We start from the raw sequence: 14,645 nt of genomic DNA, 5'->3' as shown, positions 1-14,645 counted from the left end.
TTTCTGCAACAGTTTCCTTGTGTGCCAAATTCCCAGTTTATGGCCCTCCTCAACAGCCCGACTGCAAAAGCTTTATTGTAATATTCTTCTCAATAATTTGATAAATCCTAGTGTTTGAAAGAATAATCCAGATCCTGAAAACACCTTCTATAACACAGTGAACGATCTGGGAGCATTCATGCTGTTACCCACCACTTGTACTTTCTTACAAAGTGCTATAATTTTGCCCATCATGGTTCAGTCCTTTTTTTTTTTTTTTTTTTTTTGAAACTTCCCTTGTGGTTTTAAGAGCCATTTTTCCATTTTTTCATTATCTCATTTTAAACAAATGAGGTTGAGTATTTGTTGAAACTCTCTGAAACACTGGGGTCACAGTCTGCTTGCCCACAAGGCAGCTGAACAGAGTTTCAAGTCTGTCTCCACTTAAGGATGTATTTCCATCTTGTTCAGCATATAATGGCAGTGCCAGTACGATTTTTTTTCTTTTTCTTTTCTTTTTTTTCCAAGATAAGGTAAAGTGCATTGTATTTCAATCAGGACGTTACCATTTCCCTTCTCCTTTCTGGAACTCAGAAAACTTAATGTATCACCAACTTTCTTGTTCACTTTGAAGAATCTCATCTATTTTGTAAGAATATACAAAAGCCCAACACCTCTAGAATTTGCCTCAAACAGTATTTTTTTTTCCCAAAAAAAGAAGAAACAAAAACAATACAAAGGCTTTTTAGGGGCACTTAGTTACAAGCAATTTGCACCTGAAATCTGCAGTTAGAGAAACTAAATCTGTTGTCACTGGGTTTCTAAATAGTGGAATCACTGCTGGGAAAAAAAAAATCCAAACAAACCAAACAAAAACCCCCAGGGTAAACAGAGAAAAGTTCTGTTTTCCTGAGCTGTAGATGGAGCAAAGCATAAATTATGGCTGACAAAGTACCATCAAAGTACCATGAAGTACCTCAAAGTCCCAAATAGGCAATTGGCATTTGTAATCGCTGGTGGTGGGGGAAATTTTGAGCACTATCCAATCTCCCTTGCCTTCCCAGCATCTAATCTAAATCCAATAGGGATGCCTGAAGCTAGAAGTCTACCATACTTCTACAGCTGAAGGTAAGAGTTGGATGCCTCCAGCTGCACCGAGTGCACAAAGTTACCTTACATCAGTTGTTACATCTATCCACCCTAATCCTTTCAGTCAGTCCTGTTAGTACAGTCCACATTGAAGCATGTGCTTTCCTCTGTATTCTTTAAACAGTAAGAATAGTGTAGGATTTCAGGATCTTAAGGAGAATACATCTCTTTTCTAAAAGATCTTCAGTATCGAGCTAGTATGAATTATGTTGTTGGCTTCACACACACACACACACACTGTATTTTTTGTCAAGGTCTAGGATGTGGTGAGTTAGAAAAATCATGTTCCTTAGCTATGGATTGTACTGGAAAGGTGACTTCTGTAGTTCCTTGCAAAGTGAACTCCCCAAAGACCTAGAAGGCAGAGTGAGGTGACACCCTTCATTCCTTGTGTCTTGGCATGGTGAGTCTTGGGTAACAATCTGCAAAACCGAGCCCCAGGGAAGTACAGCTCCTGCTGTATTTTCCTCCTGCACTCTCCTTGGTGAGATGAGGGCTCCCACCAAGCCACAGGAGAGCTGAAAGGATGTAGAGTCCTTTCACTTCGTCTTGGATCTGTGGGGAGAAATGTGCCTACGTCTCCTCCCTCAGGGACTTGGTCCAGGAGGAGAGGATGCAGCAAGGAGAGAATAGCCTTTTTTGCTATTAGAATTAGCTTTTTTTGAGAGCTAATGTGGCAACCTCTTCCAGCTTTTAATTTTTTTTCCTCTTCATTTATTTACTTTTCAAGGAAGGGTGAGATGTATCACAACACATCCCAGGGATCTTCAGCTTGGACTGTGTTACTAAGACTTGGCTCATACCCTGGGGAGAGACAACCTGTCTGAAATTCCTCTGAGGTTATTAGGAGACTGTACTCCTTCAGGCCTGAAGAGGACAAGTTTTATGAGTCTCTGGAGAGAGTGTGAAAAATAACATTTAACTATTTAACTGTATTGTCCTCCCTGAGAATAGTGGAAGAGGACATGTCTATCCTCCTGCTCACAGGGACCTTCTGGCAGTGAATTTTCAGTCCTTATGTACAGCATGAGAAGATAATAAAGACCAAAAGACCTTGACTTTCTACCAGAGTCCACAAAACCCACCTTGTTCTTACTTACAGATAACAAATAGGTGGCATTTAATAGGATCAGTCTGTAAAATCCTGGTTGGGACTTGATCTGAAAATGATTCAGTAATGCCATGTGTTCTACTGGCTGTACATGGAATGCAGATATTCAACACATTGGTTGTTTCCATATGTTTGTGATAATGTTTTTGGGTTCTTTCCTGAGAGGGGAAAAAAGTATCTATTTACTAAATTCTGTCATCATTATAAGGTTTAGTCTCCAAGGCCAGAGCAACTATTTTCCATTTCCCATTGATATGCAATACCCTCCAGCCACACTGTAGCTTAGCAGACACAGGTGCTAAATTTAGTAGAATTAGAGTGCAAAAGTACAAATTAAACTAGTCACGACAGTCACTGCCTTCAGCAGTGATGCCTTCCAGGCATCCTTGGGAAAAAAAAAGCCCATGAATTTACAGGTTTTCCAAGGAGCTGTGCTGGGCACAGAGGCCTGCTGAGTGCAACCCCCAATTTAGCTACACAGGGTGGAGTGGCACTTTCCCTGTTTTATCTCACCTGTTAGGTTCAGTGCCAACCTGTAGAGGACCAGCACATTCACAGCCTGGAAAAAGAGGTGCACTCAGCTGTCCTGAGGGGAGGGTAGCATGGCACTTGAGGTTTGTGCTACTTGGACAGAAGTTCAGTGTGCCCTGGATCCAGTCCACCACTCTTCTTGGAGCTCACATCTGAAAGCATCATTCTACTCTGCAGCAGAAATAGCAGCAGGATAGTGTAACCCAGGAAACTAAAAGATAGTTTCTCTAATTGCCACTGCTAAAGATGCAGTCTGGGGTCACTGCACTCAAGTGAGGACTTTTTTGGTCTTTTTTCACTGCTCATGGAAGATGGTAAAAATGAAATTTCTTTGAATAATTTCTACCCTCATTTATGCAAGAGCAATGACATTCCTTTTAATGATGCCTTCCTTTTAGCGACACCATGGAAACCTCGGGATTTTTAAAGGATTTGAACAGCATAATTCACTGGGAATTTGAGAACAATTCTCCTGGTATGCCAGGGAAAAGAACTCGGCTTGTTCTCACTGAAAGCAAAAGTAAAGGTCTTAAAACAAACTAAATCCAACAAACAAAATCCTGAATTTGGAGCTGTACTCACTTGAAGTGAAATTCATGGCTAGTAAGGATCTACTACAAAATGTACCAGTTAAGTCCTAGCTGAGTCCTCAGAATAGGTGTTTGAGACACATATGTTTTGCGCGGATACTCTCAGCAGGACTGAATTGCACTCCAAGTTCTATTTGTCTGCTGAAGCTAAGAGAAAGCCAGCAATACTTCATGCAGATCCCAAGCTTACACTTTCATAGCTCAGTCAAGCTGCTGGCATTTTGTGAAATAATTAAGGAATGGGAACAAATGAATTTTGCAGTTTTAGTCTGAATGTGCTATCAATATTTAAATATACTGTATGTAGCTGTGTGTTGTAACTGTATGGGTGCATTAAACTTCTCCAGCAGGTGCAACATGCAAAGAAAACCAGCACATCCCTTTTCAGACAACTTACACTGAGCTGTCAGCAAGAGCAGTGTATTGGGTTGACCCTGAGTTGATGGACAGTCTTTAAGACCAATTACGCTTCTCACAATTTACATATTTAAACCGCGCAGAAAGGCGGGACTTCCCCTTTTGGTCGGAGCTCGCTTGCTGGGAGGTGGGGGCAGCTCAGGGCCTCCCGGCCCCGCCGGGCCGGGCCGGGGCCACTGCCCCTTTCCCCCTTTCCCAACGCTGCGGCACAGACCCTGGGTGGCTGGGGGGGACTGCCTCAGAGCCACAGGCAGCTAAACCCAGCCATGGACTGCTCACAGCTAAACCCATCCAGCGCGGCTTCTGGGGACCGGCGGGTCCCTCTCCTCTCCATGCGGAGCCGGCGGAGTCAACGGGAGCCGGCAGAGCCTCCTGTCTACAGCCAGCACACTTCGTGCTGAACTGAAGAAGACACCACGCAGCCAGCAGCACAAAGGGAGCGAGGCTTTCTCCACTGTAAAGCCTGAACAAGAACACTCTTCAGCATGGCGGTGTCAGAGTCAGAGAGAAAGAGAAGTGAGCCATGTGGGACGGAGCTGGAAATGGCGACGGGAGAAAAGAGGGCGGTGCCACGATTCTGGCGGGCAGCTTAAAAGAAACCTTCTTGCATGCCGTGGTAAGAAACTGTAATACCACAAACTGTTTGTCTCTTTAATCCATTTGAAGAACATGGGGGGATGGAGTATCTTCGTGTGCCTGTGAAGATTGTGAAGAATGCCGATGCCAGGCTATATAGTAGTAAGAGGCTGTTAGAGACTTGTGGCGAAGAAGAGCCTTTGTGTGCAGGCCAAAAGAACTTATCCTTAAAAAGATGAATAACCCCATGTGATGGCCCATGTTTTGCAGTGTGAAAGAACTGTGAGATTTTTCATGGGAGAGATGTTCTACACACAGCAGATTGTTTATTTCCGGGCTGATCTGCTGTTAGTGGCAGTTTGGGAACCACGTGCAACTGAAGGAAAAACCCTTTTTTCCCTTAAGCATAAGAGAGAGACTTTTCAAGAACTGGAACACTGACTAACATCCCATGTTCTGTTATCCCTTGTGTGAGCTAGATAAAAGGAGAGAAGTGCTGGCTGGAGGGGGGGGGGGATTTGCTTTAATTTTGTTTTGTTATTGTCTCTTTACTTTTAATTCTATTAGTAATAAAACTCTTTCATTGTACTGCAACTGTTTAAGGTTTGTGCCTGCTTTGCTTTTCTCCTAATTCTTATCTCACAGAAAGACAACAAGTAAGTAATGAATATTTTGAACCAAAACCACTACATTTAATTGGTGTTTCCGCCCGGTTTCGAACTCAACCCGCTACATTAAATGGTGGAGAATGCGGGCAATTAATGGGCACTGTGAGATGAAGATTAATTAAGAGAAAATAATAAGCAGAGCAAGTATAAAGTTATAAAATTAAGAAGAATAATAGAAGAAATTTGCTTTGTAGAAGTGGTAAATATTCTAGGGGTGGAGGTTTATGTAATTTGTTTTCTTTTAGCTCTGGTTTTGCTATTTTAAGTAACTTTTGGATATGTAAATTTTAAGAAGCGAGGGGTGGAATGTATTGGGTTGACCCTGAGTTGATGGACAGTCTTTAAGACCAATTACGCTTCTCACAATTTACATATTTAAACCGCACAGAAAGGCGGGACTTCCCCTTTGGTCGGAGCTCGCCTGCTGGGAGGTGGGAGCAGCTCGGGGCCTCCCGGCCCCGCCGGGCCGGGCCGGGGCCACTGCCCCTTTCCCCCTTTCCCAACGCTGCGGCACAGACCCTGGGTGGCTGGGGGGGACTGCCTCAGAGCCACAGGCAGCTAAACCCAGCCATGGACTGCTCACAGCTAAACCCATCCAGCGCGGCTTCTGGGGACCGGCGGGTCCCTCTCCTCTCCATGCGGAGCCGGCGGAGTCAACGGGAGCCGGCAGAGCCTCCTGTCTGCAGCCAGCACACTTCGTGCTGAACTGAAGAGGACACCACGCAGCCAGCAGCACAAAGGGAGCGAGGCTTTCCCCACCGTAAAGGCCGAACAAGAACACTCTTCAGCATGGCGGTGTCAGTCAGAGAGAAAGAGAAGTGAGTCCCGTGGGACGGAGCTGGAAATGGCGACGGGAGAAAAGAGGGGGGCGGTGCCACGATTCTGGCACGCAGCTTAAAAGAAACCTTCTTGCATGCCGTGGTAAGAAAGTGTAATACCACAAACTGTTTGTCTCTTTAATCCATTTGAAGAACATGGGGGGATGGAGTATCTTCGTGTGCCTGTGAAGATTGTGAAGAATGCCCGATGCCAGGCTATATAGTAGTAAGAGGCTGCTAGAGACTTGTGGCGAAGAAGAGCCTTTGTGTGCAGGCCAAAAGAACTTATCCTTAAAAAGATGAATAACCCCATGTGATGGCCCATGTTTTGCAGTGTGAAAGAACTGTGAGATTTTTCATGGGAGAGATGTTCTACACACAGCAGATTGTTTGTTTCCAGGCGGATCTGCTGTTAGTGGCAGTTTGGGAACCACGTGCAACTGAAGGAAAAACCCTTTTTTCCCTTAAGCATAAGAGAGAGACTTTTCAAGAACTGGAACACTGACTAACATCCCATGTTCTGTTATCCCTTGTGTGAGCTAGATAAAAGGAGAGAAGTGCTGGCTGGAGGGGGGGGGGGATTTGCTTTAATTTTGTTTTGTTATTGTCTCTTTACTTTTAATTCTATTAGTAATAAAACTCTTTCATTGTACTGCAACTGTTTAAGGTTTGTGCCTGCTTTGCTTTTCTCCTAATTCTTATCTCACAGAAAGAAAACAAGTAAGTAATGAATATTTTGAACCAAAACCACTACAAGCAGAAATGGACTGGTAAGTAGCTGGTGTCATCAGCTGTCTGCAAACAGTGACGATATCATTGAAACAGATGAGATGAAAGCAATATGAGTAGACACAGCAGGAGTGTCCCCACAGGCCAAGGGGTATTTCATGCAATTGTATGAGTGAGCTTGTATTGTTTCCTTGAAACTTAAGAACTCATCTTAAACAATAAGTGGAGCTTATCAGTTCAGCACAGGTAAACTGATAAGTTGAGCTCAATAGATTAGACTTTAAATACTGCTCTCATGTTAAATTTGCATACTGTGGAGATGGAGAAAAGCTCTTGAAACAAGAGGGTAAAAAAGACCCATGTAACATTTTGAATTTACAATCCAGTGAATATTAATGTAACACAGTAGATCCAGTGGTGGTCTGGCCCTAAGTTCTTGTTTTACAAGACAACCGTTTTTATGAAATGTTTTTTTCTAAATGGAACATTAAATTATTTTCTCTAAGGTAGAGCAGGAAAACTGCCTATGTCTCTGTGCCCCTGAATTCTGTTGTTTGCTCTTTCAGGTAAGCAGTTGGCACCAGTATGTTACACAATACATAAGAATTTAAATCTTCAGTAGCTGAATGCTAGTCCTTTGTAAACAAATTCTGGCTGTTTTGTCCCTTATGCAGGGCCCATTGTGACACACCCCTGGACTTCTGTCTCAGCTCACTTTTTACCATCTCCAACATAGGACTAGGCTTTAGTTTCACCAGATCTGTATTCTGAACTAATTAGTGCATAGCAGTGAGCTGGGGAATAGTTGGGTGACATCCATTGTCGGACACAGATAGCAGCTGAATGTGTGAAAATTTAACAACAAGATTAAGCAAGTGGATAAATTGCCACAAGGCAAAGCGCACATCAATAAAAGCCTTCTCTGTCAGACCACACACACAGCTACAAAACAAACCTCACGTCACCACTCTGCTCACTATTACTTGTTACAGGGACTGCAAGTCTCATTCTGAGATCATAAACCTGCATTCAAAGGCTAATCTTTTCAGCTTGTCATGTCATATATTCCCCAGGGTCATTTCACAGAGGGAGTGATGGGGAGGCACAGAAAGTGATGATTTGCAAAGGTCCCACACCATAATGGTTTCAAGTCTGGCATGAGGATCCAGAGATTCTGTTTGCCAGTACCAGGGGTGTAAGGCACACCAGACAAGTCTCTCCTCACCCATCCACCTTCCCTAACTCCATTTCCCCCCAAAAGTAAAGAACTGCCAGTCCCAAGAATTGTGTTTGAGCAAAGCCTTCTCCCAGGCCCCTTTAGCACTCCCACACCACTCAAGAAGACTGTGTAATTGGTGCACTGACTGTGGGACTATGGTGGAACTACAGTAAAATATATTGAGAATACAGACTGTGCTGTACTGTCCATTTTTGTAAGCATAATAATGAGTCCCCAAGAGACATCAAATAAAGCCCAATTATTCCATCCAAATGGTCCAGCTCTCAGAGGTTGGAAGGTTTGATCACTAATTGTGTGCTGATGGAAACAGCAAAAAATGAAGTAGGATCCTGAAGTGTTACTAGGAAAAATTCAACTTTGATTAGGCTTTTGATGTTATTTATTCTGCAAATCTTCCAGTTCCCCGCTGGAGGTCTGACAAGCAATCCCTTCCTTCTGCACTGCTGCTCCTGGAGAGAAAGTGCTTGGTCATGGCTGGGTAAAAATCATTGGACGGCAGTTACTTTTCAGGATATAAGCACTCCTTCTTAAATTGACTATAGCGATCATTTAGGAACAACAAGATTTACTTCCTCCCCTGACAGACATTGTGCTGCCTGTGCAGTATTTTCCACAGGGCTGAGTCCCATCACTCAGGTCAAGTACTTCATTTGAAGTGACCTATGGGGTCATGAACACATATCCCTGAGGGGGCAAGATCAGGGATTTAGTGTGGGAATAGAAGTCTGTATCAGTCCTCCCACAAGCCAGCAAGGGACCCAATCCATTAAGCACTGAGCAGCCTTGAACTTGAGATTTAAGCTACACCAGTGGTTTTAATAGTCTCATTCAAAGAGCATCAGAGTAGGGCAGATATTTTACTCTGCTGAAGAAGGTATCTTAGACCATAGCACATTTACTCCAGGGCAAGTGTGCCTGTTCTTTTATTAATTGCAACAGTATGATATTTCACCTCAGCCAGATGCATCCTCTGAGGGTGCCTTTCCCTTCCCTCCCCTGTCACACACAGTTGGGACCTGCCATTTGCATGGACAGTGGCAGATGTTCCCCTGTTTTTATCATGTCTCAGTGGAGAACTTGCTCTCAGCCCACAAGTAGCTTCATCGTAAGTGTTATTTACAGACATCTGGTAGATTATTCTACCAGAATGACCTTTTTCTTTTGAAAAACAGTTTTTAAAACATTCCAGCTATCTTAGCTAAACTGCCACAAATTAGAGCAATAATACTGAGAAATAATTCTATAATGACTGGTGATAAGTATATGATAGACAAACACACAGAGCTTCCTCATCTGCATGTGCTGGAAAGTCACAAAAATCCAGAAGCTGCCACACTGCAGAGAAAGTACCTCGTTGATATTTAAAGCATCATCAATATCATTGAATTCAAAGAGATAGAATTTCTAACTTCCCTTGACAGCATGCAACCTAAGTGTAGTTAAAAATACAGCCAGTGGGTTTTCAAGTGCAGGGTACTGCAGTGCTAGCAATTTAAGGTTTGTGCTCTTACACACAGAAGTTGCACACTTGGCAATTTTAGATTTCAGTCCTAGAGGCAGAACTGTGAAATTTATAGGGGATGGCAAGTGATTTTGACCCTCTGTCCTTTTCTACAACTAGTACTTTTGCCCTTCATGCTGTTGCTCTTGATTTGCAACACCGAGCCTGGGAACAGCACAGATGCTGCACTGGCACCACCCTCAGCAGAGCTCAGAGCAGCTCACTTTCAAATACGAAAACTAAGTCAGAAAGCTGGAGAGTCCTCCCCAAGGCTCTTCATTAAGATTAGTAAGTAGTCATTCCCCAAATTCCTCAGCAGGCTTCCTGTAGCCAAGAAATGCTGTTGTCCATAGCATGCACAAGTGGGGCTGCAGAATGTGCTGTTTCCTCTTGCCCATTGAGTGAAGTGGCTGCACCATCACTCTGTCTCCAAAGCACACCCTGTATGCTCCATTTGCATATATATATATATAATTTAGTACTGCTCACATCTTGACAATACAATATTTAATTTTTGTACACCCTCTGGCATATAAGCCTGTTCTCTATAGTAGCTCCACAGATGGAGGAATTACAGGCATCTATTTTTTTCCATGTGGATTCTCTGCCATGAAAGATCAGTTCATTAGCTTGTGCCTTAGAATGTTAACACAATCTTTCCTGCTGAACTACCGTCTATTTCCTGAAAACTTAGAGAAACATAGTATCATTGATATCTCAAGAACATTTATCAAGTTAGAATGAAATTTGTCAACAAATTCAAGAATAATTGTGTAGGAAGCCAGACAGAAACATGACTGTTCAGGCTTTGCTTATCTTAAGAAACCAGGCTACGAAACCCACAAATGAATACAACAAAGACAGCAGAGGCAACCTCCCTCTTCCCCAAGTTTGTAAGCAACTACATCCTTCCTTTTGGTAAACAAAAGCAGTGCTTGTCCCAAGGGAGAGGAAGAAAACACAATGTGAAAAGCAGCCTGCATAGGAAGTATCCTTAGCAGGCAGAAAAAAAAATTTAAAAAGTCGTAGCAATTCTAAGTCCTTCCTCTCATCCCCCAAAAAGCCCTTCTGCTCCCAGGATTAATTCACAATACTGAATGAAAGCCCTCAGCCAGATGTGCTCACACAGCACCGGATGTCATTTGACAGCCTCAAGAGGCAGCCTTGCCCTCAGAGCCTTTTGGTCAAAATGGACTTACTGGTTTGAGGGCTTTGAAGACAAAAGTCCTTTGACCATTTCAAGGACAAGTATAATACATTCAGGAGAACGATTTCAACATGGACTACTTTTGACCATTCAGTGCCTGTGACTTGCTACTGAAGGGTAGAAAGAGCAGTCACCAGGCAGAGTAAAATCCTGTTGGAAGCAGGATTTACACAGGAGTCTGTGGCCAGGCTCGGATGCTACACATAGTGGGACAACAAAGACACTGCAGGAAGAGGCAATTATTTTGTAAGTTAAGCTCTCCCTTGTCAGCAATTTTGATAATGGCAGTAAAAATAATTCTTTATGGGAAATTCTTGTGTACCACAGAAGAAGGATAGAAAACTAAAAGTAAGAGCAGCTAGTAATGCAGTAATGTTGGTTTTTTTTATTTCTGATTTGCATCATGATTACTTAGCTTGCTATAGTAATTTCTCCTGCTGTAACTTTCTTGTTTACATTCCTAGCCCAGACATGGCACTAATTTCTCCATTCCAGCTCCTGGTACCATCTCAGCATTTGTGTCTGCCTTGCTCTGCCTTCGTGCTTCCTACAACAGTCAGATCCTGTCTCACCCAACACACAGTCAAGCTCTGGAGCAAGCCTTTCTGAAGTACAGGAGTCCAGCTGTGGTCAGTAATTCCAGCACAGACTGACAGAATAAAGTGTGTGGTTTGTGTAACAGCTGTCAGTTTGAGATATTGGTGTTCTGGGGGACAAGACTGAAAGAGAATTGGGCTTTTCCAGCCTTTTGTAAGGTTTAAATACCATACTCATCCCTACCACATCTGACACTCACTTTGAGCTATGTGAAGGTGAAAATAGCTGAGAGGAGGAGGCTGCATTTTGAGAGCAGGCAGCTCAAAAAAAAATCACTGCAACTGTAAATGTGATCCTTGATGGAGATAGATGGGCCAAGAGGTCATGCAAGCAGCTGATAAAAAAACAGGGAAACCTCTTTTGATCTGCTCCCTTCCCTGGTGAACTTGCTCATGTCCTTGTGGCAAATATTGGTGGCATCGGCAGCAAAAATGTGTGTCCTGCTGTTGCCAAACATACAGATGCTGGCCATGTCCCTTACCCTGGGAAACTGGGACTTTGAGCTTGGAGATCACATGCCAACCATTATTTCATTAAAACATTTGCTCTGGGATGCGTATTTCTCCACAGATAAGAGACCACTCCACAGCTTCACTGACTTCAGCATTCTTAAATGCAGTCCTGGGACGAGGCAGTAGCTCACACTTACAGATTCCTGGTCCCTGAAAAGTTCTGAAATATCTTAAAATCACTCTGAAATCAAGTTTCCACTCTTTTTACAGGCTGAACTTTGCTTTTCCTCTCCCATTTCTATTTGTACTTGGAAGAGACAGAAAAATAGCAACAACAGGAAAAAAATTGTTGTGCAGAGATGAGCCTCAGCAATGTAATCTTTCTGTCAGTGAAAACTTACCCTCCTCTTTTGTTACTTGGATAATAAATCCTTCAGAAGGCTTACGCTACCTGGCAACCACCAACGAAAAAAGAGTTTCTGCTGGCTCTGGTCAATGCTCTGCTTTGTGCCAGTCTGCAGAGCAGTATGAGCCCAGCATCCTAATCTAGTTTAGGTGAGGTTCTCCATCACCCCCTCCTTTCACTTGCCTTATTAAATCCTACATCAGGCATAGCTCTTGTGAACCAAGCTGCATTGTGCAAAACTCAGGCAGGCTACCAAGCTTGTTGTGCATGTAATTTCTCACCTCTGCTGGATCCTGAATATTGTATGAGCTTTCCTCTGTTTTCAGGTGGATTTTAGCCTGTGAGTACTGCACAGTAAACTGAGAAGCAGCACTGCTTTCACATTTCTGTTTCATCCCATGGTTAACAAACATTAAACTTTCTGACACTACAAAACAGCATCCAGGGGATGGTTGATACACTGTCAGTATTTGTATAAGCACAAAGTTATAATCACAAGTCCTGCTATCCAAATGCATGTCTATATGCAAAAGCCTGGAAGTAAAATTATCCACTAGATCTTAATGAAACTAAAGGTTAATAATGCTGTGATGTTAAATGTCTTCAGGATTCTGCATCTTATATGTTTGGCCATAGCTTGACTCAAACTCTGTGACTTTCTTACTTGCTGCAGGATTGCCAAGTTACAGAAATAAAAGTTTGGGGGAAAATGCTATGAGAAGAGAAAACAAAACTGGTGTTTCTGTTTGTCTTAGACTTTTATGTTGGCATGGATTTTATTTAAAATAAGAGCCTGTAGGTCTTCCAGTGGCCTATTTCTGCTCCTAATTATCTCAAGCATACACCTCAGTTAGATCAAGACAACACATCTGTGGGTCAAGTCCTTAAATTTTGCATGGAACAGTAAAAACTGCCACGTGGGTAGAGGAGAAATAAATTCTGTTTTTCTCCCTCTACCCAGATTTTTCTTTCTTAATTCTTAACTTACAGATAAATTAGGAAAAATGGACACGTTTTTAAAATCTACATAGTTCAGTGAAGTTTTATGCTCAATCTACAGCTCCTGTCAAAAGGAAACAAGAATAAGCAATGAGATGAAGATTATCACCCAAAAAGATCATATTGTTGTAAGACGAATGAGTGAATGAATGGGTTAGCCTCTTGCAACAGCATGCTCAGTGCTGCTTATCCTAAAAAAAAAAAGGCTGTTGAATAACCAAATGCTTTTCAAAAAGGAAAAGCAGGGGCAGTCAAAGACCTAGAAAAGCTCAAGTTTAGGTGATTAAACTCCTGGCATTTCTTGTTCTAAGGAGGAGCTAGAAATGAGAGAGGAAAAGTATAATAAACTATGATTGATTCAAGGTGTAGAAATCCTGCTCTCTCTAACTAGAGACGCAATGGCAAGGAGACACCTGATGGCTCTAAAAGGTGATGACTACAAAACTTAGAGGGCAAGGACTTCACAAAGAGCAAGAATTTCTGTGCCCCAGGGTGTCAGTGATCACAGGAAAATTCAGAGAGAGACTGGACCATTTCTGTGACTGCTGGGAATAAAGTTACAAATAATTACACAAACTTAAGAGGAGAGATTAAATATTATGCTTCAGATCTTAAGCCACCATACAGTTATTAGAGAATAGGGTGGGACTGAGACGGGAAAGGTCTCTTGTACATCCTTCCACATGTCACCCTTGGGGAGGAGATGCTGGAGCATGTGTGTGCTGTCTGTTTCAGGTGAGAGGTTTTGTAATGACAAAGCCTTTGCAGTTCACATGCACACTAATGTGACTCTGAGGGCTTGCTTTGGAGACTGGGCTATTCATAAAGATACCTGGCCTAGAAATTCTTGGTTTCTATTAAGATTTGGGTTACAAGATCCTGGAGCTAATTCAATACCTTTGCCATTTCCTCCCTGCCTCTTTTGTGGACACATACTTGATTTATAGGATTTTGCTTTTCAATGTATGCTGGTGCTTTAGGTTTCACTCCTTGTTCACTAGTAGTGCAGCAGTCACAGATGGCTGATTGTGTTTCAAGCTGCCTTGGTTGCAGCCTGAGCAGGTGTTGGCTTTGCCCTGCCCTGCTGACAGAGCTGGAGTTATGTTCCCAGAGGAGCAATAATCCACTCCTGAAGATGTTTTTCAAGAGGCCTAGCTTTTATCATGCTGCAGAGATTTTATTATTGTTAACCAGTAAGTCTTGGAGTACAATGTCAAAGAACTCCATGTTCCCTCCAAAGTATCATTAATATCATTGTTTGTACTAAAAAAGAGTTCCAATACGTTTAGTGAGAAACCTTGAAATTAACTGCATTATATTCCAAATACTATTATTTCAAGCTTCAGAGTGAAAGAGGGACCATTAACTGAATACCTACTGAGGATGATAGTTATAATCAGGAAAAAGCTGATTAAAGTCAGCACATGTTGGAAGACTGTAGAATCTCTGTTTATTTTTCAGAGAAACAGCACTACAGACAGTGACAAATTGTTGTAATTACAGTGTCTCAAGCACTAGATTCAAAGTGTTCAGTTAAAAAATACTTAAAATATGGATTTTTCCATCTCTAATTGGGCAGGCTGCTCTGCAGCGCAAGCATCAACAGCATCCGTAAAGATTTTCCTGGCATGACCTTGTGTCCTTGGCTGCAGCTGAGCCAGGGCAACAGGCAGAA

This window comes from Coloeus monedula, assembly GCF_965178545.1.
Source record: "Coloeus monedula genome assembly, chromosome: 1".
NCBI classification, from domain to species: domain Eukaryota; kingdom Metazoa; phylum Chordata; class Aves; order Passeriformes; family Corvidae; genus Coloeus; species Coloeus monedula.
Note: the sequence above shows the minus strand (reverse complement) of the source record.